General features: G+C 40.9%; 2 protein-coding genes across 4 annotated transcripts in view; both read left to right on the plus strand.

Moving 5' to 3' along the window:
• Positions 1-24,917, plus strand: part of LOC135215358 (protein D2-like) — a 340,036-nt gene that overhangs the window by 81,070 nt on the left and 234,049 nt on the right. The gene's annotated exons all lie outside the window — the stretch shown is intronic.
• Positions 1-24,917, plus strand: part of LOC135215350 (uncharacterized) — a 61,978-nt gene that overhangs the window by 5,411 nt on the left and 31,650 nt on the right. The window lies entirely within an intron of this gene.

Below are 24,917 nucleotides of genomic sequence, written 5' to 3' on the forward strand. Positions count from 1 at the left end.
ATTTCCAGACCAGACATACTTTTATATGCACATAACATTATGATAATAAATTTTTTATTATTTTCATTTTTATGACTCTCTTCAATGAGAAATATTGTGAAACAATAAATATGTAAAATATACTTTTGAAGGCTAAAATTTTTGGAAGAAATAAGTAAATTAAAATGTTCTGTGCTCATTGATCTAGCCACTTCTTCATACATTACTTTTTATGGAAGTTTCAGTTGTATTTAGGTATACATATGATGTACTGTCGGCAAGAAAAGTTATGATACAGTTTTCTTAAATCTTTGGACATGCCTGGCAACTCTAGAAAGGGGAGGAGTTACAGTCATTGTTTTTGTTGCTTTCTAGAAACTTTACTCTAAGTGATGTTATGAAACTAAAATTAAATTTCATGTGTAAATAGAAACACGATCTTAAATAATAAGAGATAATTCTTTTATATTTTGGGCAATATCCAGTGGAAATCGTGAATAACAATACTGGAATGAATGTTATATTACATGAGAGAGAGAGATATTTAATTTATTATATTTTCTTTGAGAGATTAACACTTTCATATCCAATTGATGTAATAGTACACAAAATTACCCTACCCCACTTTCTACCTGACTGATGTAGCTCTACGTAAAATTTACCAAAATTTCTTGTACGTGTGGTAGGGGTAAATTTTTTTTATTTTTGGAGAATAGCAATTTCCATAGGCTAGATCATACCTTAGACCATGTAACTCGGGTATCAATACGCCAGCCAAGTTGTTCCTGTAGACACGTGTGAGTTTAGAGATGTCACAAGAGAACACTTTTCTGATATGCATTCGCGAAGTTTTTACGGTAAAAGTAGCGCAAAACGCGTTAGTGCATCCCATAAGAGAAGTTTAGATTTTAGGCAGGGCTCTGAATCTCAGAAGATGCCAAGATAAGTTGGCTGCTAATGGATTATGACTTTTCTTGGAAGTACCTTACCCCAACCAAGCAAGCCATGGAACAGCTTCGTCTGGAGTGGGAGGACGAACAATAATGTTGACAACGGTAACATTTTTTTCCTTTTCGATCAACTTATAACGTCAAAATGAAACTATTGTCATTACCAAAGCCATTTTTCTGGACTCTCCCTTTATTCTTCAACTTTTCCTCTACATTTTCGTATTTGTTCATACATGAAACAAACCTTCAGTCTTAACATTAGGATAAATACTCAGCCCCAGCTGCAAACCGGTAAAGTTTAAAATAATTGTGTACGCAAGGACTATTGGCATCTGTGCTTTGTCATGAGACCTGTGGAGCCACCCACATACCCCTCATTAACTCATGACCCCGTTCGTTATTTTCTTACCGCCTTTAAGTGAGGACGTGACGTGTTTGCTCAGTCCTTTTAAAGCCGGTTTAGTTTGCCCCGTGTTGTTTTCAGTTTGTTGTTTGGAATTTCCGAGTATGTGAACATGAAGCCTTCTCATGCTGCAAGACTTCCTGGATATCACAAGAAGCAGATAAATGCCCTGTTAATTTCTTTGTCGGTTTCGATGTCGAAGTACTCATCGTGTAGTAAGTCGTAGGTGAAGAAAGTCTTAAGGTATGGTTAATTCGTTACCTGCGCTTTGGAATATCACATACTATTCATATGGATTGCTCGTAATCCAAAGTTTTGATGTATCTGGATGTGCTTTGGGAAGTAATTATGACTAATTGTGCTCCTTTCCCTGCAGGGAGAGGTGTGCATCACCATCTTGTTTTCGTTCCAGATACGTGGGTAGAGAGGATGCAGGTGTGCGGCCGGCGTTAGGCTTATCAGGAGAACCTACCCAGGAAGGAACAGTTGGCTTGATATATAACGTCGTGTTGCCATCCAGGGTCCCACGTGATGGATGTCTCTTTTGTCCTGATATGCAGTGAATGGAGGTTGGATGCGTCGCCATCTGTAAAGAAGCAGATAGTGCAACAAGGCAGCCTTTAATGTCAGGTTGCTATGCCTACAAGAATAACAACAGCCTTGCACTCCTGGTAGGGTGCTGGCTTCGCATTCGGGATGCTCAGTGACGTCATAAACATGGCGACTGCCATGACGTCACTTCACAGCTGCGGCCTACAGGAAGACATGCTTCCATTTTCAAGACATGCTTCCATTTTCATTTCGAGGTACAAGAGTACAGTAGAGCCTCTGATCTAGACGCTAATTTGTTCCAAAAGGAGCGTCGAAATTTGATTATTTCGAGATGTGAAACAAGTTTTCCCATAAGAAATAACTGAAAATGGATTAATCCGTTCTTGACCATCAGTTATTACCCTACCCTTTCCTTTTTATACAATACATTACATGTAAAATACAGCTAACAAAGTTCAGTGTTAAATAAATATCATATTAAATTAAACTTACATGTATACTTTTAAATGTATAATATACAGTAGTACCTCGAGATACGAAATTAATCCGTTCCGAGGCGGCCTTCGTATAATGAGTTTTTCGTATCTTGGAACACATTTTACATGTAAAATGGCTAATCCGTTCCAAGCCCTCCAAAAACACCCCATTAAATTTTATAATAAAGCTAAATTGACCTATAAACAATGAAATACTACAACAATTTGGACCATTCAATACATAAATTAAGAATAAAAATCCAAACCTGTAAATAAAGTGTATATTAGTGTACAAGAAATATTATTACTGTAACGTAAAATGTCGAAGCTTACCTTTCGAGTGAGGCTATCTCCGAAAGTGGCGGCAGAGGAGGAGGAGGAGGAGGACAAACGGCAGATACGTACACTTAACTTTACGAAACACATAAAAAAATGTCAGAAAAACAAACTAAACTTTACAAAACACATTAACAAAACTGTAACACTTAACTTTACAAAAAACTTAAAATAAAATTTATTTTGTCTTTTTTTGATTTTTACATTTCGTTTTACTTTTTTATAGTTTACGTAATTTCAATTTCTTCACCACCGAATGGATGCCAGTCCGTTTACGGAATTTTTCGAACCACCCATGAGAAGCCTTGAACTCTGGGGTTGCCGTTGATGTCCCCTCTCCGCCGTCGTCTTTGGCTTGGGCAATCAAATCGCCGAAAATAGTGCGGGCCTTCTGGCAGATTGCCGTCTTGGTTGTCATATCGCCATCGATTTCTTTGTCCTCGATCCATACTAGAAGCAGCCTTTCCATTTCATTATGCACATGGCTCCTCTTGTTGGACAAAATAGTGACGCCCTTGGAAGGTGTAGCTGCTTTGATGTTTGATGGCTTCCTTCTGCTTAAGGATGGTGCCTATCGTCGACGGATCACACTCAACCGCAAGCCAGCTTCATACTTTTTTATTATCTCCATTTTTGTCTCCATAGAAAGCATTCTCTTCTTTCTGTGAACTTCAGCAACTTTCTTGGGACCCATGACTCTATGTGCTGTACGTAATTAAGTTATACGTTCTCACAACACGATAAAGTAGCACAACACGATAATACGTACGTACTGCAACGAAATCACTAACGAATTTACATTACTAAACGAAATCGTTGGAGCGAACGAATGCCGATTGCGTACGGTAAAGTTTCGGGTGCGAAGTGGCCGAGGTAAAGCACGCCAACACGTAGTACGTATGTATAGAAGATGCATGATGGGAGGGATGCTGTCCAATTAGAGAGAAGGATCTCATGGCTTGGCTAGCATCAGGAACCAATGGGAGAGCAGGAGGATGGTGGCGAGTCTACTATAACTAAGATGGCGGCGTGCGGTGCGAATTTCAAAATTGTTATGGGGCGAATCTCGGACTTTCAGAAACCTTTCGTATCTTGAAAACTTTTCGTATGTAGAGCAGTAAAATTTTTCGTCTTTGCTTTGGTAACTTGGATTTTTCGTAAGTTGAGCCTTTCGTATCTCGAGGTACTACTGTACTGTATAAAAGAAAACTGGTCTACGTCCATCTGATTGTTGACCGAGAGCGCCATAGGCTATCTAGCTAACTATGCAAGTAGACTGTAGTGTAGTGGGTAAGCACAAAATGTGTTGCTAACATAATAAAACATTGAAAAGCATGTCTAATTATTACAGTGAATTAATAAACTATTAAAATTAAACCCAATATATATTTGTTATCAAAAATTTACGAAAAATTGGCTACATCAAGTCGGCAGGATGTGGCATTAAAGGATGTACCATAGCACAGCCCTGGTGGCTTATAGCGGGACTTTGTAAACAAACCATATCGTCGATATAAACCTATAAACGTTTACGTTCAGTATTACAGTCAACTGTAATACTGATTATGATATAACAGTTTTACTAACGGTTTTGTTTCCATAAAATATCCTTATAAACAGGAGCGTCTTCTACGACTGCAAATTTTTGTCTAATATCAGGGCTGGTTTCAAGGTTATTGGACTAAGAAAAATAATTATGGTACATGGTAAATATATACACGTACAGGCAGCCCGCGGTTAACGGCGCAATCACTCAACGGCGAATTGGTTTTACGGCGGTCGTCAAAAATATTCATTAAAAAATAAGGCATTTTAAAGATATCTTTACGGCACAATTTTCAGTTAACAGCGCCGCTAGCGCCGTTGTCTAACGAGTTCATACATTTGTAGACATGCCGTTCAGACCATAAAGGTTATGCAAATTATATTAACAAATTTTATGGAGAGTTATTACGTAGGTATTAGGGTGTAAAATATATGCCTCTGACGCTGTTCTATGCCGAAAATATCGACTTACATAAGTGCAAATTTAGCTATGGATGTGTCGATTTATAAATGTTCATGCTTTTGTTTAAAATGTGTATGAAAATGTATTACGTGAAAGGTATTTTTATTTATGTACAGAAATATGATACAAAGGCAGCTTTTGAAACTGCCCTTAACGTTATCAAATACGATGTTTTTTCATGTTCTTTCTTGTGAGCCACCACCTGCCACTCTTCCGAAAATATCGATTTTAAAAAAAGTGCAAATTAGCGATCGATGTGTCGATTTTATAAATGTTTATGCTTTCATGTTTAAATGTGTATGAAAATGTATTATGAATAGGGTATTTTTATTTCTGTGCAGAAATATGATAAAAAGGCAGCTTTTGAAACTGCCCTTCAAGTTATCGACTACTATGTTTTTTCGTGTATGCCGCCGTCTGCCGCTCTTCCGAAAATATAGAGTTAAAAAGAGTCCAAATTTAGTGATCGATGTGTCGATTTTTTAAATGTTTATGCTTTTATGTTTAAAATGTGTATGAAAATATATTACGTAAAGGTATTTTCATTTTTGTACAGAAATAAGATACAAATTAAGGCAGCCTTTGTAACTACGATCCACGTTGTCAGCGGATGTTTTTTCATGTTCGTTCTTGTCCGCCATCTTGTCCGCCATACCGAAAAATGCATTGTGTTATTTTATTAATTATGCATCTTTTCCATAAATCCTTTAAAAAGTTATACATTATTTCACTGTATCCAAGAATATTGTATGTATTCTCATATTATTGTATTTTAAAATACTACGGTAAATTTAAGCCAGTATTCCGCAGAGCGGCCAATTTTGTGGTTTGAAATCAGCTGATGAATACACGTTTGTTTCACCATAACACAATTCTGAGCGAATGCTCTTGCTTCTAGTTAGCATTAACGAATATCTACATACTTGACTTATATGAGACAAAGTTATTTTTCCTTATACAGCGTGTTTTTAGGTGGAAATATTTATTGAATATGTCTCGTTGTGAATGTGAACTACTATTTTTTTCGTTAACAGATTACGTTGGCGGCATGTTTATTGCGTAAAAAATTATGTGATTCCATTCGCAATAATCCTTTATATCATCATAATACGAACTTTACGTTATTTATCTTATATCGGCGTGAAACCAACAGTAAAATGTGTTCTTTCAATCACAGTAGTTTTGATTAAAATTATTTTATCCCAATTTTATCTACAGTTGTGTTTGATGGCAGACGTTTACTGCAGTTTTATCCTTGTTGCCGTTGTACTATAATAGTCATTAGCAGCTTGAACAGTTTTCTCAGCTTCAGTTATAACTAGGTTTAAATTTAACAGTATATTTCCCGATTGATCTTTAATCTAAATTGATCTCTGATCTATAGCAAATAAAGTTATTACATTAAGATATCTCAGTTCTATTCTATACATAACGCCATTTATAACAAATACGGTAATGTTGTACTGTAGTACGATGATTGAAATACAAGCCAAACAGATGTTATCCAGTTCGGTTGCACTTAGAAAAAAAAAAAGTCTTTTCTCGTTCGGTTGTTCATGGTTGTACACATTCACGCAACGAGTATAACGTTAAAACCATACTTTCATCATTCTCTTTTGCTGTTATTGAACTTATGTAACTAGAAGATGGATAAAGTTAGGCCATTGTAATTTGATCTCTCATAAAATCGGACTATCGTAAGACTAATGATCGTAACCTGAACACTACAGCTACCTGTACACTGTATAAACTTTATTATATCTTTACATACTCTAGACACCCACATGTACTGTACAGTAAATTCTATGGTACTATACTGCATAAATATAATTTTACTTATTGCGCCGTTGTGGGATTACGGCGCCTTTGACTGGGCTAGAGTTTCAAAAGAAGGTGTGCGGCGACCGTAGGCTTTAAAATCGCTCAGCGTCGAAAATCGCTTGGCGTCGGTGGCCAGGAACGGAACCCCTGCTGCTAACTGAGGGCCGCCTGTATAAGTAAAAGAATCTTCTTAATTTCTATAATTACCATACTATTACGTTACGTACCAGCATCTCTCGAGTTTAATATCAGGTTAATCTCTTTATGAGGATGCTTACAAACTAAGCATACAGATTGCGTTCATTACCGCGCACACGTTACATATGTAAACTGGTGTCATTACCAAATAGTACGTAAACATTGACATATTTTTATAGTAAACACAAAAGAATAATCTTAATTTCTGTAACTACTACGTATACCACAGCAGCTTCTCTGATTTAAACTAAGGCTAACCCCTTCTTCACCAGCAAGCTTAACAAAGCTTAAAGATTGTGTTTGCTACCAAACCACACACACGTTATGTGGTTTCACTATCAAATCTCACATAAACATTGACGTATTTTTACAGTAGACATAAAAGAAGTCATAATTTCTGTAACTACTACGTATACCATAGCAGCTTCTCTGAATTTTAAACTAGGCTAACCTCTTCTTTACCAGCAAGTTTAATAAAGCTTAAAGATTGCGTTGCTACCGAACCGCACGTGTTATGTATGTAACAGTAGTTTCACTACCAAATCTCACACGTAAACATTGACTTATTTTTACAGTAGACATAAAAGAATCTCTTAATTTCTATAACTATGTACTACGTATACCATAGCGGCTTCTCTGATTTCAGCTAAGGCTAACCTCTTCTTTACCAGCAAGCTTAATAAAGCTTAAAGATTGCGTTGCTACTGAACCGCACACGTTACGTAGGTAACAGTGGTTTCACTACCAAATCTCGCACGTAAACATTGACGTATTTTTACAGTAGACATAAAAGAATCGACTTGATTTCTATAATTATTGTATACCATAGCGGCTTCTGAGTTCAGCTAAGGCTAACCTCTTCTATACTGGCAAGCCTAAAAAGCTTAGATTGCGTTGCTACCGAACCGCACATGTTACGCATGTAACAGTGTTTTCACTACCAAATCTCACACGTAAACATTGACGTATTACAGTAGGCATAAAAGAATCGTCTTAATTACTACACATAAATATACCATAGTGGCTTTTCTGATTTAAGCTATGGCTAACATCTTATTTACCGGCAAGCTTAACAAAGCTCAAAGATTGCATTCGCTACCAAACCGCACATGTAACCTACGTACGTAACATTGCCTTCACTCCAAACCTAACACTTGAATATGTAATGTATTTGCTACTGAAATGCACGCCTCATGTGTGAGCATTGTCTTATAGGGGAGAGGATAGACGAAACTTAAGGTTTATTTTGGAGTTGGGAATGGAGGAAACATTTTGATAGAAGGAAAACGTGAGATGCCATGCAAACACTTTTCCTCTTTGCCTTGTGTGAAGTGGCTGTCGTGGAACCCATCATGATAAAAGAGGTAACTGCGTATACAGTAAATACCGCCGAAAAAGCAAACGAAATGCGCACAAGGTGTGCGAGACACGTGTTTGACTGTTTGTTAACAGCAGCTGCAGACTTTAAACTATGCTGAGTGGCGTCACCAGTGTTACCAACGAGTTTTGCTAAATTATGCTAGTCGGTCCAAGTCAGATGTACGCTAAATAGCAAAAATATATGCCAAATGTGGTGCAATTTTATGCCAGAATTATGCTGTTAATCTATCATTATCTAATTTTTCTAATACATTTGAACTAAACAACGATGTAATGGAAATTTAAAACATTTGTATATTAGGTGAAATGTTACAAATGACAAATTGCAGTTGTATAACTATTTATTTGATGATCTTTACATGTTAGCAAACTCGAAATAAAGCACCATTTTTCTTTAACAGATCACATATGCAATTACTATTATACAATTTGAAAAATGTGTGAAGATCACTTCAATTTGAAAAATGTGTGAAGATCACTTCGGAAGTTATTCAAAATTTTTATATCTCTACTAATAAATTAAAACTAAAAAAGGAAAACAAATAAGTCTCTACTCATGAAGAAAAACAAATTTTAATTATTACTGCATAATTATTATGCCACTGAGACACTATTTCCTTTAACAGGTCACATACACAATTAATACTTGAAAAATGTGTGAAAATGACTTGAAATATAAAATTTTGATATCAACTAAAATATTAAAACTAAAATAGGAAAACAAACAAACCTCTACTCAAGAAGAAAAACATACGTACATATTACTGATCATTATCATACCATTGAACCACCATTTTTCTTTAACAGATCACATACACAATTAATAAATACTTGAAAATTGTTTGAAAATCACTTTAGACAATTAAAATTTGATAACTTAAAAAAATAAAACTTAAAAAAGGAAAAAAATCAACTTTACTCATGAAGAAAAACATTATTCACACTTTACTGATCGTTTGTCATGCCACTGTGGGTATTTATATTCACAGAATTTAACATTCCTTAGTTGGGTTCAAACTTAGCAATCAACTCATTTGTTAATGCTGCTTTTGAGGCAATTTCACAATGAAGATACATATATTAACTGTGGCTTTGTATGAAATTGAGGAATTTTCTGCACTTTATTTAAAATTTTAGTGAAAATATATTCTAAAATTTTACTGGAACCCTAAGTATGATAGAATTTATGCTAAGCTCCAATTCTTGGGTCAAATTATGGTAAAAAAGCATGAAATTATGCTACATTTGGTAACACTTGATGACGACAACTAGCGGCGGCTGGCGGAAACAGTTTTGTTTACAAACATCATATGATCTGGGGGTTGGAATCTGGGTTTTTGTATGAACACCAATACAAAGTTTATTGGAAATTTAGTGGCGAAATCCGATTATGTCGAGTTCTAATACGGTCATGAGACGGGGCTCTACTGTACTTTACAACTATGCTTTCGGATTGGAGGTTTTAATGCACATTGTTTTTGAGAGAAATTACAAGCGTTAGGAGATATAAGTCACATAATGGAAAAGAGACAAGTCTTTCCTCTGTATCCTTCCGCTTAGGCATCATCAGGCTTAGGTGACTGGCTTTGATGCCTGTGCGTTCTCCTGCCAATCATGGAAAAATAGGGACTTCATAGCTGATCCTAGAGCCAAGGGGAGAAGTTTCTTCTCCATCTTCGAAACAGGATTGTTACATCCCTATTACTATATGAAAGCACAAGAAGTAGTTGTAATTGTCGAACAAGTGAATGATGGAAAGTTAGTCTAGTGTGGCTGCTGTGAAGAGTTGGAAAAGGCTAGAATCAGGGACGTCGTGACTGACCCTCGTGCCAAGAGGAGAAGAATGATTTCTTCTTCATCTTCGAGCCAGGACTGTCACATCCTTGTAAAGTAGAAATGCCACAGAAGGTTGGGTCTCTTGACCTTGACTGCAAGAGCACCATAAACAGCCTCACGCTTCCATCAAGCGTGTTGACGTCATAGCCAAAACCGCTTGCAAATGGCGGTAGTCATGATGTCACATCCTACTGATTCTCGATTTACTTCGCTGCCTTTGGAACCTAATATGCTTTCTGACTCATTGGTACACACAGTAATGAAGAATAAACAGGATCTAGAGGTGAAAATGGCTAAGTAAGACAAAAAGAAAAGGCATGATTCGTCGTCGTCGTCGTCTTCTCTAGATGGTGTCATAGCTAAGTTTGATGGCATCACTGAGTGTACCAGTCAAGCTTTGGAGGATAAGGGATTTTGTGACTGATCCTCGAGACAAGAGGAGTAGAGTAAATTCTTCTTCATCTTCGAACCAGGACTGTCACAGCCCAATCAGCAAGGAAATCAAGAAGTCAGTGGCTGGTAAGCTCAAAGCAATCGGACGAAGCCGTTTACAAGTCTGAACGTGCAAAAGCGTTGACGGTCGCTGGGCTAGCGGCCGAGGTGGAGTTGCCAGTGGTGACTACAAAGAGTCGCAGAGAGACTACAATGCTGTTGTTGAACTTGATACATGTGACGATGCTTTTACAAACGTTTTCCATGGACTCTAGATGTCAGAGTAATGGAATATGATAAAATTGCTCTCATATTTGTATAATGGATTGCAAACAGAAACCTTCTCAAAATCCTACTGACTATAACGCTCATCTGGCAGATGAAATATGACACAAAAAATGCAAAATAATCAATTGTTCCGATACGTAATACAAACCATCGGTCCTTTAACAATAGGAAGTAGCTAGCGGCAGCTGGAACGGTCGTAAGCTTCGAACAAGGGGAGAACGGTAGTTAACTGCTTGTCCGACAGTCGCGCGGGAGTAAACAAATCACTTTTGCTTTCGGCCGCGGGTGTGAAGGACGTGTTCGTCATCGCTCTCTGCCCGCTTCATCGTCGTATGCTTTGTTTATATTGTGTTTTCTACTAATAGTTTGTTTGACTGGAAAATGAAACTGTAAGTACACTGTTTTCATTTTCATTACTTAATTATGAACCAACATGGAGCTATCGCCGTAGATGCGGCGATTTCCTCTCTTTTCATGAATTGAAAGAACCTTGAATTTTAATTATGGTCTCGGTGCCGAGGGCGGGCACGCTCGCGCCGAGTCATGTATTTTGGGCGAAAGTGTGTAATCGAAAAATGTAAGTACTCTTTTCATTATATTTTTGCCCTGTGCGTTCGTTGCCGAGAGCGTGATTGCGCTCGGCACGAGCCTCTTATTTTGTATGATAGAATGCAATGAAAGTGGATTCGCAATTGCAATATTCTTTTCATTTTCATTTATTTATTTGCATCAATTTTATTTGGATAAATTTTCGCTCTTACCCGGGAATTGATCCTTACGATTATTTTCTGTGAAAGTGAAATCGCAAGTGCAGTATTCTGTTTCATTTTCATATATATTTTATGATAGCATCATATTATTATGGATCAAGTTTCCGCTCTTACCCGGGAATTGATCTTTTCCCCTTTAAGTTCTATGAAGTGAATCGCAAGGGCAGTATTCTGTTTCATTTTCATATTACTTTTCACTGCTGTGCAGGGGTAGGGGAAGCGAAGGTCTGCCAGGAAGTCGTCGGAAAGCTCTCCCGCAACTCCCTTGGTATCCGATTCTTCGTCTTCTTTCCTGCCCCCCGCTCAGCTTCCTTGTTGTATTTTGTATTTGCGGTCTTCCTTGCGTTCGGGGTGGGGCATGTCTTCCCCCCGTGCGTGAGGGAACCCCTCTTACTAATCTATCTGTGCTACCGCAGGTGCTACATCCGTGGGAGACGACCTTGGACAGGTATGGACCACCGCGGCGGGCTGCTGCAGCGTCTAGCGAGGTCTGGGGCGGTCTCCACTACTACCTCCACGGCCGCTTATGCTGCTCCCCCCGCCTGGTCTACACTCCCCATGCTGTGTCGGTGACGCCGTCTGCCGCTACTAGGGCCGCCGCCGTACCGAGGGGGGGTATGCCGCCGCCGCCTGTTTTCTTCGTGTTGCCTGCCCCAGACTTCCGCTGTTCCAGCAGCTCGCCCCTGGACCGGCCGCCAGTACCTAGGTTCCCGCTGGCTGCCAATGATTCTACGAGGCGATCGCTGGGCCTGCCGTACCTGCCGCTGATGTAGTTCCCGCTGCTGGCTTGGCTGTCCCTTCTGGGTCTACCGCTGCCGCTGTTCCTGCCGCTCCTGAGAGCTGCTTGCTGTTCCTGTCGCTCCTGGTTCCTGAGCCTGTCCATGCTGGTCCTGCCCACGGTGTCTCTTCCCCAGTCCCAGGTCCCTTCCGGACAGGTGCAGTCGGGCCGTGTTGCTTCGGCAATAGCCCCGGCTCCGGCCTGGATGGAGGACCTGACGACTGTCCTGCGTGAGCTGACGAGGAAGAGGAAGGTGTCATCTTCGTCTTCATCGTCTGCTGCTGCCTCTTTCCCTTCGACTTCTAAGGCCCATAAGCCGAAGAAGAAGAAGGCTGCCTTCCCCCCTAAGAAGTCTCCTTTGGGAACTTCTAAGGGCCCGTCCCACCCTGGTGGGACGGGGGGTCCTTCTGCTGGTCTTCCTGCTCCTTCGGGAACGGGGCCCGTCTCCCCTTCCGTAAGGAAGAGATAGACGGGGACCAGAGGAATACCAGTTAGCACTGGTACACCTACTTCGCCTGGTGCTAGCGGCGATGCCGCTACGCCAGGTTCCGGCTCGGTCTCTCGTTCGCGAGAGATCCCGAGTGTACGTTCTCCCTCGGGAGACCGTGCAGCCAAGTTTCGGCGCCAAGACGCGGCACGGAGCAGAAGGCTGGTGAGAGCCGCTCAGGTGACTCTCGCCAGGCCAGCGGCCGCTCTTGCAGCGACCAGCTGGTAACCCGGGTTTCTCCCCTAAGAAGGCTCCTTCGGGAACTTCTAAGGGCTCGTTCCACTCCCGTGGGACGGGGGGGGGGTTCTTCTGCTGGTCCTCCTGCTCTTTCGGGAACAGGGCCCGTCTCCCCTTCCGCAAGGAAGAAGAAAACGGGGACCAGAGGCGTACCGACTACCACCGGTACTTCCTCGCCTGGTGTTTGCGGCGCTGCCGCTACGCCAGGTTCCGGCTCGGTTTCTCGTTCGCGAGAACTTCCGAGCATACGATCTTCCGCGGGAGAGCGTATAGCCAATTTTGGCGCCAGAGTTCGCTCGGCGCCAAGTACGTGGCACGGAGCAGAAGCTGGTGAGAGCCGCTCATGTGACTCTCGCCAGACCAGCGGCTGCTCTCACAGCGACCATCTGGTAACCCTGGTAGACGTGACTGTCTGACTAGCCACGAGCTGGCTGGGAAGAGGTTCCCTCGTTGGTGCCAGCCTCGGCTGGTACCAGCGGTATGACGCGCCGCAAGGACACGCACCCGTCTCACCGCGACAGTGGTCTCTGCAGGTCTCCTGACCGCCGCTCCCACAGGGACCGGGCGGATAGGGGGACCAGCAGCAGCTCCTCTGCACACGAGATCGGTGCCGCTGTTCTCGGTCCAGCCGTTTCCCTGGGAAACGGCTCGACTAGGCCTGCAAAGTGGCGATCGCCTGCAGCCCTCCAAGCCCGCTGGTTCTGCCAGCGAGCGAAAGAGGAGCGTCATGTCTTCCTCTCCCGTGCCTGCAACTTCCTCGGTTTGCACCAGGAAGAGCGAGGCACAGCGGGGTGATCTTGAGGGGCATACCCCGCACGATCCCGTCACGATACCGTAAGTACCAGGTACGATCTTCGGACCGACCAGGACGTACGCGCAAGTGGCAGGAGGAATCTGAGAGGGGTCTATCGCAGTTCCTCCTCCTTAAGGGGGAGGTTCTCGGAATGCTCTTGTTCGAGGGGCTTGATGGTCTTACTCTGCAAGATGCTATGACTTCCGAGATCCAGAGGAACTTTGTCGAGGTTATGGCGCTGATTCGTCAGCGCAACGACCTCGGGGAAGGATTGCCGTTCCCACCAGCAGAGCCCACGTCTCTGCTTGAGTCGTTTTGGGGCCCAAGAGGGAACCCAAACCGACAGTGGGTCTGCCGCGATCGGAGCTTGCCGATTCTGTCTTGAACCAGAGTCTCTCGTCTCCGGACAAGAAGGCTCTCTCAGTTCTGGCCGGTCAATCAAGCTACTTCCACCTCCTCTACTGCGACAGCGGCGTTTCTGCGTGTCTTTGGACACCGTATTTAAATGCTCCTTCGGTCCTCCTGAGAGGTTTCGACCTTGACGAGGACTGGAATGAATCGGAGGACGGTATCGGCTCTCTCCTGTCAGGTGTCGATCAGCCCCACCAGACGACGTTCACAGTGGCAGCAGAACCTTACCTACAGTGAGAGTTCGTAACCCTCCTCGGGAAAACGTTTTCTCTTGACGATATGTTTTCCCAGACTCTGAGAGGCCATCGCCGCAAGGCGATGGCTGCTCCTACTCTTCTCCAACTGCTAGTTCCACTGGGAAGGCGAGTGAGTATCCAATTCCTCCCCCATTCCCTCATTCCTTACGGCTATGAAGGAAATGGGAGGGATCCTACAGAGATTTCTCTGTAGGATCCCACGTTGGGGACTGCGCTACCGGGGGACCTTCGGGTCCTACCTGACGTAAGTCCCGGTCGTTGAGGAGGGATCCTGCCCCTTCTCGATTTCTACGAGTGCTTAGAATTCTACGGAATTTCTAGCGCATTCAGAGTGTTCGAGTTTTTTACGATCTCCAAACACTTAGGCGAGACCACGGTCCAAAGTGAGCGAGACTAGAATCCCCAATAATTGTTACACGATAATCAGGAACCTCGCCTATGCTCGAATTCCTGGAATTTCTAGCATTGGGAAGAAGACTGCTGCTGAAAGAAGACTATCTCACCGTAGGCGACCTACCTGGAATAGAGAAGAACGGACGGGAACATCCAGTTTGGCTTGAACTATCGTCTTAGTTATTCTGTTCACCATTGAAGCTTTCCTTCGAGGAAGACTTCTCCTTCACTCTCTTTGATAGAGATCGAAGGTGGTTGATCTCCAATCCTTATTTTGTTTCCTTGAAGGAAAGAATTTAGGATGGAGATCGTTGTTCAGAATCCTACAAATATACTACGTATATTAACCTCGCGACATGATTCTGCTAAGCAGTTGAATTGTCCGAGGGGTAGGCGCATATCCTAGTTACTCTACGGATTGCGACTTAGACGAGGAGTATTCTAATTGAACTGCAACTTGGGGTTGCCTGCAACCTCCCAGGAGTTTCCAGTTCAATTTTTTTATATACTTATGGTTTTGTCACGACAACACCATTTCAGCTTTTGTATTTACCGAAATTCGTTTCGCCTAAATATAATTGTTCGAGCATATCTTTTTATGCTCGGTGGTTCTAGCCGAACGCATTCCTTCGTGGAAAGGATTACTTGGCAACTCAGGATGACGAGTCAGCGACAGCTACTGCGTATTGAATTGCCCGAGGCATTTCATTACCAGTTGCCGCCTCGAGATGCACGGTTGGTTATGTCTTTCTCCCCTGCTTTGATTGAATACCAACCGTATCTCTGCCCAACAATCACGGACTTAAGTCTCTGATTAACGGGGATTCTCGCATACATGAATGACCATCTACTGCTGTGACGCTCTAATTCATCGCCTTCAGTATTGCGAGAATTTACAACAGAGATATCTCTTCGACTTTCATCTTTCTGTTTACCGCACGGTAACAGAATTCTGTAATAGTCTCTTGCTGCATCGCACTGCGATAATGTGAATGATTTTTGCGGAATCTGAGTTTGTCCTCAAAATATCTCGTATTCATAGGTGTGCAATTATTCATTGTTCACCCCGAATTAGCAGATGTATTGAAAGACATCGCCTACTCCCACACCTGCCAGCTCTACTTCCAAACGTTCAGCCTATGAGAAGCAGTTCTTCAGGCGGCTCTCCTCTGTGTTTCATTACTGAAGAACGCCCCGCTTTCATTGCAACTACGACTTCTCACCGGACAGCAATGAAATAGCGGTTAGCGTTTTCAGTCATTTGTAAGCACAGGTTATGAATCTTGAGAATCTTTCTCTCGATTCGTCTGTGAAGACGTAGGTTGCATTCAATGTCTACCTTCGTCTTCAACGGCACAGTGTTGTTTCTCCTTAGCTGAGATTCAACAACTATGAGAATGTCTTGCCTTCAGGGACCTCGGTCTCTAGAAGGCAATTGACTTTCGCCTGTTGGGCACATGCCTTAAGAGAATAATCACCTCACCGTCCGGCATAGGTGACAAACAAATACACTATTTGTTTGGTCTCTCGGCATAACCCTTTAAAGGGCGAAAGTCACGTGACTTACTCGGATGCTTGGACAACTTGCCTCCTACCGAACGCAGTCAGTCAGCAGCTGTCAGAGCGCCCGAGTCAGTTATGAACTACGCTGTTGACTTAGTTCGGTTGTTACAGAGCAATCATTACTTCGTCTTAATAGCTTGTCACAGTACCCATACCATCGACACCCACCATGGAGTGTCGGTGTCCTATCCACTACCGAGAACTTTGCTGCATGGGGATAGGAGGATGCGAGACTCTTCGTGACAGACGGACAGAACAGTATGGGTACTGGACATCACCGAAGTCGAGAAGAGGGATAGGTCATGCGACTATTCCCTTCTTTTCCTCTGAGGAAACTGCATGACTTCTCCTGCGAAGTCAAGCATCCAGGGGATGGGGATCCGTGACGCTCGATTTCGTACCGAACTTCGTAGCGAAGACTCAGAACCCTTTGGTCCCTGACGATCGGTTCGAGTCGTTCACAATCCCCTCCCTAATGGACTTCACCGCCTTTGATGCGAAGGAGATGTTGCTTTGTCCGCAAGAACTTCTCCGTGGCGCAGGTACTGAAGGCAGGGGTCTGGTCCAACCAGACCACATGCACCTCCTTCTACCTTCGGGATATTGCCCACAGGTCCTTGGATCTTTTTCCTTGGGACCCGTGGTGGCTGCTCAACACTTGTAGCGAACCCAGACCCTCGCAGGCTGAACAGCATCGAGTCCTGGTGTGACCGTAAGAAAGGATGAGTGAATGAGAATGTGACTGGCTCCTCTTCCCATCTTTTTCTTCCCATCTACCTGTGGGTAGAGGGACACGGTCGTCACCCTGCTGGATAAGGACAAGATGCAGGTGAGCTACTCAACAGAGCCCCATCCTATCCCTTTCACTAGGGATAGGAGCGTATATCCACCACTTCCTCCAACAAAGGGGAGGAAGTGGATGCCAGCTTGAGACAAACCCATAATTTTATGATTGTCTCTTGCAAACAGGAACAAGTTCTTGCTTGCTGGTACGAAGAGATACGCTTGCCTCTCTCTTAGTACTTGGCCCAGAGGCCTGACCATTGATCCTGCGGTGCACACTCCGATCAATCGGACAGAGGCTTGGATCCCTCCCTCGCTCTTACGACCAGGGAGGCATTCCAGGGATGGACGAACACCAGTCTGTTCATCAAAAGACTCAGATTCCTCCCACCAAGAAGTGAGTCTTCCTATTGTTAAAGGACCGATGGTTTGTATTACGTATCGGAACAAATGACAATTTGTTGAAAATTGCATTTTTCCTAACTATACAAACCTGAGGTCCTTTACATATAGTCCCTCCTCATGCCACCCCTCACTCTGCGTATTTTGCATGGGCCAAAAGCAAAAGTGATTTGTTTAGCCGCGCGACTGTCGGACAAGCAGTTAACTACCCCGTTTTGCCCCCCTTGTTCGAAGCTTACGACCGTTCCAGCTGCCGCTAGCTACTTCCTATTGTTAAAGGACCTCAGGTTTGTATAGTTAGGAAAAATGCAATTTTTGACAAATTGTCATTTTTTGAAGTTTTTTTTTTTTTATGAAAAATGCAATAAGAATGCAGTTTACATAGTTTTCAATGCACCCAAAGCATTAAAAGTAAGGTTTTCTTAGGATTTTTTACGATGTTCCGATATGACGATTTTCGGCTTACGACACGTCGCAAGAACGGAACCCCCGTTGTAACCCGGGGACTGCCTAGATACCTTCTCAGATCCTACTGACTATTCGAGATTGAGCCATCAGTGGCTATTAAAGATCAAAGATGCTGCGGCTATATGGTCGGACGGCCATGACCCACCCAGACGATTGTCAGAGGGTAGGAGTGAGTTAACGTCTCCTGTGGCTGAACACAGTGCGTTAGAACTGGAGGGAAGAGAAACATGAGTTTCTGGCTTCGTATGGGGGAGTGATTGATTTGATTAGTCAGTTCAATACCTTCCGGGGAGCACGGAGATTACCTGCCAGCATGCTTCTCCCAGGGATTGACATGGTTTGGTTTGAAAAAGGATACGAAAGTGTATAAATTACCTTGTTTTAGTCATGTAGAGTCCTTTTAACAACACGTAAAATGCACTGATTGATGGAAGGTTATGGATACCTCTTAGTAATGGTATGCAGCCTGAATGGTGGGAATTAGCATACTTTGGATTGACTCTGGAAAACTTCAAACCTTTACAGGTAAGAAGAATTTGAATATTGACCAAACGTTTCAACTCTTACACAAGTAGTTAAAGTTAATCGAAAGGTTGGTTCCTTCGAAAGTACTGTAGAACCATTCTTCTAATGAAATCGAATGGAAACTTAAGTCGAAAGGAAGAGGTGAATGTCTCTTTTGCCACTTAAGGTAGCCAGGCCTAAGTAGGGCACTTGTAACCTAAGGTGCTATAGCAAGGATAATTGGGTCATACCTTTTAGCCTAACAAGTGGTTATATTCATAGCCTATTCCAGCCAGTCCGAGTCTACTGCTACTATCTTAGTTAATCCAAGTAGTAGTTCTTAGCTTAGACAGTCCAAACTAACTGGTTTGGGCATGCATGTGCTGGCTTGGATCAGCTAATGGTTGAGGTTTAGTTTTTGAACCTGAATTTACTATCTTAGATTAGTCTGAGTGGTACAATTCTTAGCTTAGCCGGGTCCGCTTAGCTTAACTCATAGGTTAGATGGTTCCGACATGTCAATTTAGCCTAACAGTGGGTTGATGACTTAACATGGTCTGGCTGCTTGAACATGCCCCTACTATCTTAGGTTGGGCAAATTAGTAAGGTTATAAGTATAGCCGAGCATATACTAGTGCATAGGTTACCAATTCGAAACACTTTTACCACCTCAGCCTAGAAGGTTGTGGTTGTAGCCTAGCATGGAGAGCCCAAACTTTCTTGTTGTAGCCTAGCATGGAGAGCCCAAACTTTCTTGAACGACTTTACCCTAACCTAAGTCATTTAATTTCTAGATTAAGCTGGTCTATACTAGCCTAGCCTAGTTAAGAGTACATCTCGGATGGACTTAACCTACTGTAAGTGATGGAGGATTTAGCCTAGCCTAATTGGAAGTGTTAACATAGCCTAACCTAACCAAACCAGGGTCCTAGCCTAATTGGAAGAGTTAACATAGCCTAACCTAACCAAACCAGGGTCTTAGCCTAATTGGAAGAGTTAACATAGCCTAACCTAACCAAGACAGGGTCAACCTGGTCTTGCCAACTTAAAATAAGATAGTCAATTCTTAATTGATTATACCTTTTTAGACTAGTTCAAGTGATTGTTGGCTAGGTTAACCTGGAATCGGCAAATGGGTCTCTTCCATACTGGTCTAGTTTCTATATTGAAGTCATGAACCTAACATAGGGGGTTCGAGCTTCAGTTGGCTAGAGCAAGGCATTAGTATCTCATTATATTTGGAAGGGGAAAGTGGAAAGTTTCCCATTCTTCAGGAGTGAGGTAGGGTGAAGTGACGTTGGGTACAATTCTGGGCTATGTTACTCGAGAATAGCAACATGATGGTTTCTGGCAATATGCCCATATATTGTAACAGGTCACCGCACAAGGTGTTTCGTGGTTGGGATCTTAGTTTTTACCAAAAAAACACTGAGATGTTTAATAGCTCTCCTAGGCTGAGGGCTGGCTGAAGGATTGGATATTTTTTATGTGGCTAGAACCAATTGGCCACCTAGCAACGGGACCTGCAGCTTATTGTGGGATCCGAACCGAACTATATCGATAAATTATTTTCTATCACCTGAAATAAGTTTTTTCATAAATTTACCATAAATCTAAATATTGTGCTAGAGACTTCCAATTAGTTGCAAAATTAAGGTAAATGATTGAATATTACTAAAATATAAGAGTTTTAGCTTACAATTGCGTTTTTCGACCATTTCGGTAGAGTCAAAGTTGACCGAAGGTTGAAATTTTGGCAATTATCGTTATTTATATGAAAATATCTCAAAACTGATAAAAGCTACAATCATGAGTATTTTATTGTTTTATTCTACATAAAAATGCGCACATTTTCATATATAATATGTACTTCATGTAACGGCTAATTTACAATGGTGCAAAAATTATGTCAAAGTGACGAAATAATTTCAGAGATGTGTCACAGATACTTTTTAGTGCGGCAAGAAAGAAATTCGTGCTTGCGCGCCTGCGTAATGATTGTAAACAAAACAACACCTTGATCCGTGAACTCCCAGCATCCCCCAACGGCGTGATTCAAAAGTTTTAAGGCTGGTAGGCCTATGAAGTATTTTTCCGTTCGAAATTTAAAAAAAAACTTTTGTATGTCGAAGTAAAATACGTCCAGTCGGCACACGGGAAGACAAAAAAATGTTGACGTAAAATACGTCCAGTCGGCGTAAGAGGGTTAAGTGACCAGAGGGGGAAGGAGCTGATTTGTTGCTGCCATCAAGTGCTCATGAAATTTCCACCCCCCCCCCCCCCCTCTCTCTCTCTCTTTTACTGAGATGAGAGATTTTTATGGTACATATATGCGTAATATGTTTATTAATATTTTCAAATAATAATAATAATAATAATAATAACTGTAATTACAAAAATCATATGTGAAAGTATTTTACAAATACCACGATAATCTCTCTCTCTCTCTCAAAGCAATGTATGTTTTTTGGACGATTTACTAATTTTCAAATATTAATATTAATGTAAACAGCAATAATATAAATTCATTAAAGAAAATACTAAAGTGAATTAGCAAGATTTTAGTTTATAAATAAAAAGAATTATGTAAGAATAAAAGAAAATGCATTTAACCCGTGTCTTGTTTTTGAACACAGCCAGCTTGGTTGGCTGGGTTCCAACTGTCAAATCCAGTGGGGAGCGAGAGTTGCCATCTACGGATCATTGAAATTCTCTCTCTCTTTCTCTTTTGCTGATATGAGATAATTTCTATGGTACAGGTGTGTTTATTAATATTTTCGCATAATAATAATAATAATAATAATATAACTAATCTCAAAATTCACATGTGATAGTATTTTAAAGAAGTACAATAATCTATCCATTTCACTCTTTTAAATAAGGACAACCCTCTCTCTCTCTCTCGCCACACGAGATACTAGCATGTGCTAGTGGTAACTCTCGCCCTCTGTTTGGGCTGGAAGTGTATGTATAAGTATATCTTTAAGGACATTACTACATTTTATGGTAAAATAATAATATACAGTACTAGTTTACAAATAATATTACGTTTAATGAGATTAAACAGTAACAATAATATTCTCTCTCTCTCTCTCTCACGTATGTTTATTTGTTTTGTAGTGTAAATAAATGATTTACCTTATAACTAATTTTCAAATATTAATAAGATTAATTAAAAATAGCGATTCCCAGTCTTTTTATCCACTTGGAGGAACATGGGCGGGGGAGTAAATGAGTTTGATATACGAATTGGTGGAGGGGAGGAAGCGGAGTCTAGGAGTTATTCTCTCTCTCTCTCTCTCTCTCCATTATTATTCTCTCTCTCAGAAATAATTCATAATTTCACTTTTAAGGGTCAAATATATGATGTTGCCATTCATTGGTCTCTCTCTCTCTCTCTGTTATTTGCTGTAGGTATATATTTTTAATGGTAAAATGTTTAAGATGACTTTAAAATTATATTAATATATTACCTCAAAGATTAATGCAGTAATAGGTTAGTAATTTTAGGTATATTTGAAGTAGGATGTTATTAAAGGTATACATTTGGCATCTGAACTTTCAAGATAGGCAGTTATAAGCATTTTTAGTGGTGGTTTTAACTATTCGCGGGGGTGTCTGGTACACATCCCCCGCAAATACGGGGGGGAACACTGTAAATGATTGAATATTACTAGAATGTAAGAGTTTTAGCTTACAATTACGTCCTTTGACAATTTCGGTCAAGTCAAAGTTGACCGAAGGTTGATATTTTGGCACTTATCGTTATTTATATGAAAATATTTCAAAACTGATAAAAGCTACAACCATGGGTTGTTTTTAGTTGTATTCTACATGAAATTGCGCACATTTCCATATATAAAACTTTATAACGGCTAATTTAAAATGGTGCAAACATTACGACAATCGGACGAAAAAATTTATGATTTTTTTGGAAGAGTTACCACGCGGACGTAAGGAAAAAGTGTTTTTTCATAAATTCACCATAGATCGAAATATTGTGCTAGACACTTCCAATTTGTTGCAAAATGAAGGTAAATGATTGAATATTACTAGAATATGAGAGTTTTAGCTTACAATTGCGTTTTTCAACCATTTCGGTAGAGTCATAGTTGACCGAAGGTTGAAATTTTGGCACTTATCATTATTTATATGAAAATATTTCAAAACTGATAAAAGCTACCACCATGAGTTGTTTTTTGTTGTATTCTACATGAAATTCCGTACATTTTCATATATAATACTCCATGTAACGGCTAATATAAAATGTTGCAAAAATTATGTCAAAGTGACGAAATAATTTCTGAGATGTGTCGCTGATACTTTTTAGTGCGAGAAGAAAGAAATTCGCGCTTGCGCACCTGGGTAATAATTGTAAACAACACAACGCCTTGATCTGTGAGCTCCCAGCATCCCCCAAGGCGCATGATTCAAAAGTTTTCGCCTAGTAGGCCTATAACTATTTTTCCGCGAATTTTATAAAACCTTTTTTATATCGACGTACCATACGTCCAATCGGCACCCAACAGACAATTTATATCGATGTTTAATACGTCCAATCAGCGTTAAAGGGTTAAAAACCCAGAAGTCTGACTACCCAGAAGTCTGACTCTATGATATTCATATGTCTTATATTCGGAAGTACTGGTCAGTTATTTTGTAGAATTCTGGTATTCAGAAAACTGATCAAAGGTGGCAAACTCCCAGTTGGTTAATAGTACTTACCTCCCACCAAGAGTAAGTCTATCCTAATGTTAAGACCAAAGGTTTGTTTCGTTATGAACAAATAAAATTTTTTTAACTAATTTGTGTTTTTCATAATTTACAAACCTGAGGTCTTAACATACAAAGGCCCACCTCTAACCACCCCTCTATCAACAAACCTGGGTTGGAAGAATAACTAACGGGGTCACGAGTTAATGAGGGGTATGTGGGTGTCTCCACATATCTCGTGACCAAGCACAGATGCCAATAGTCCCTTGCGTACACAATTATTGTAAATTTTACCAGTTTCCAGCTGGCGCTGAGTATTTATCCTAATGTTAAGACCTCAGGTTTGTAAGTTATGAAAAATACAAATTAGTTAAAAATTTGTCATATTTACGAAGTAATTTCTTTGAAAAATAACCGAGATAGGGCTCTTAAAAAAAAAAAAATTCTAGCAATAATTCTCACCATACGCTGGGCAGAGCGCTCTGTTTCTTACCCTCTTTTCTATCAGTTTTTTCACCAACTGGACTTATTTGTTTTTCATTGTTTTATATGTCAATATTTAGAGAATTGTGTTGGCTTTCTCATAAAAAATAATTCATTTGCCTAACTGTTATAGCTTTAGAGCTACTAACGATGATGTTGACAACAGTAACATTTTTTCGTTTCGATCAACTTATAACGTCAAAATGAAACGTTGCCGTTACCCAAGCCATTTTTCTTGACTTTTTTTTATTTTATTTAGAGGGCTGGGACTCTTATTCTGACTATTCCACCATAAAATATAAACATTTAGAAAAAAAGGACAGCAAAATGAATGTTGTTGGCATAAAATTTCTATTTTTGCTGAATTTTCAAAATAATTCTTTTTTTCGCACTGTCGAGCCTTGGGTCTCAGGTAGGCTCAGTGCTCAAACTATACAGATAGGAAAGTGTTAAGTGATATATTTTTAAAATATCTTCAAGGAGAGAGAGAGAGAGAGAAGCACTTGTGGATTTGTGAAGGGAAAATATGGGAGAGAGAGCAGTGGGTCAGTGTACAGATCCCTGGGAAACCTGGTGATATTATCGGCCTGCCAAGATTGTCTCACTGTACAGTACATAGATAGAATCTGAAGGACCATGGTATTAAAGTTATCTAAGAAATTCATACCCTAGTCTTGATTTCTTTCAACAGTTGTGCTAACATTCAAAGGTTGTAAAAAATACGGGGAAAATTTCAACTATGGGCTACAGTCACTCTTCCTCTCTTTATATAGTCTCTACTTTCAAATCTATTTTCCTCACAAATCATTCACAAAATAATCTGTGCAAAGTAAAAATACTCAATGCCACAAATAACTCTTATGTGTACTGCAAAGCCAGTGAAAGTTTTACAACGCAAAAAATGCTGTATTGGAAGATCACTCAGTCTCGCGACAGTGTTAGCTGTTTTGTCACTGTAGGCTAACTTTGAACTGCTTGTAATGGGAGTATAACCAGAAAATCTTTAACATTGATAAAGATTTCTTTTGAATGACAGTTGCTTTGTAAACGCTATTAGCTTTCGATCCATGTCAGCGTCATCAAAACCATCATCTAGTGACTTGTGCTTTCCCGCCTGAAGTACTCCCATGCTCTTCTCATCATAGACTACTCTTGCGAATTTAATTAGATTTGCTGAACCTCCTTGGCCGTCACAACATTGACTGCCATTGATGCC

Source organism: Macrobrachium nipponense, chromosome 5 (genome assembly GCF_015104395.2).
Source record: "Macrobrachium nipponense isolate FS-2020 chromosome 5, ASM1510439v2, whole genome shotgun sequence".
Lineage (NCBI taxonomy): Eukaryota > Metazoa > Arthropoda > Malacostraca > Decapoda > Palaemonidae > Macrobrachium > Macrobrachium nipponense.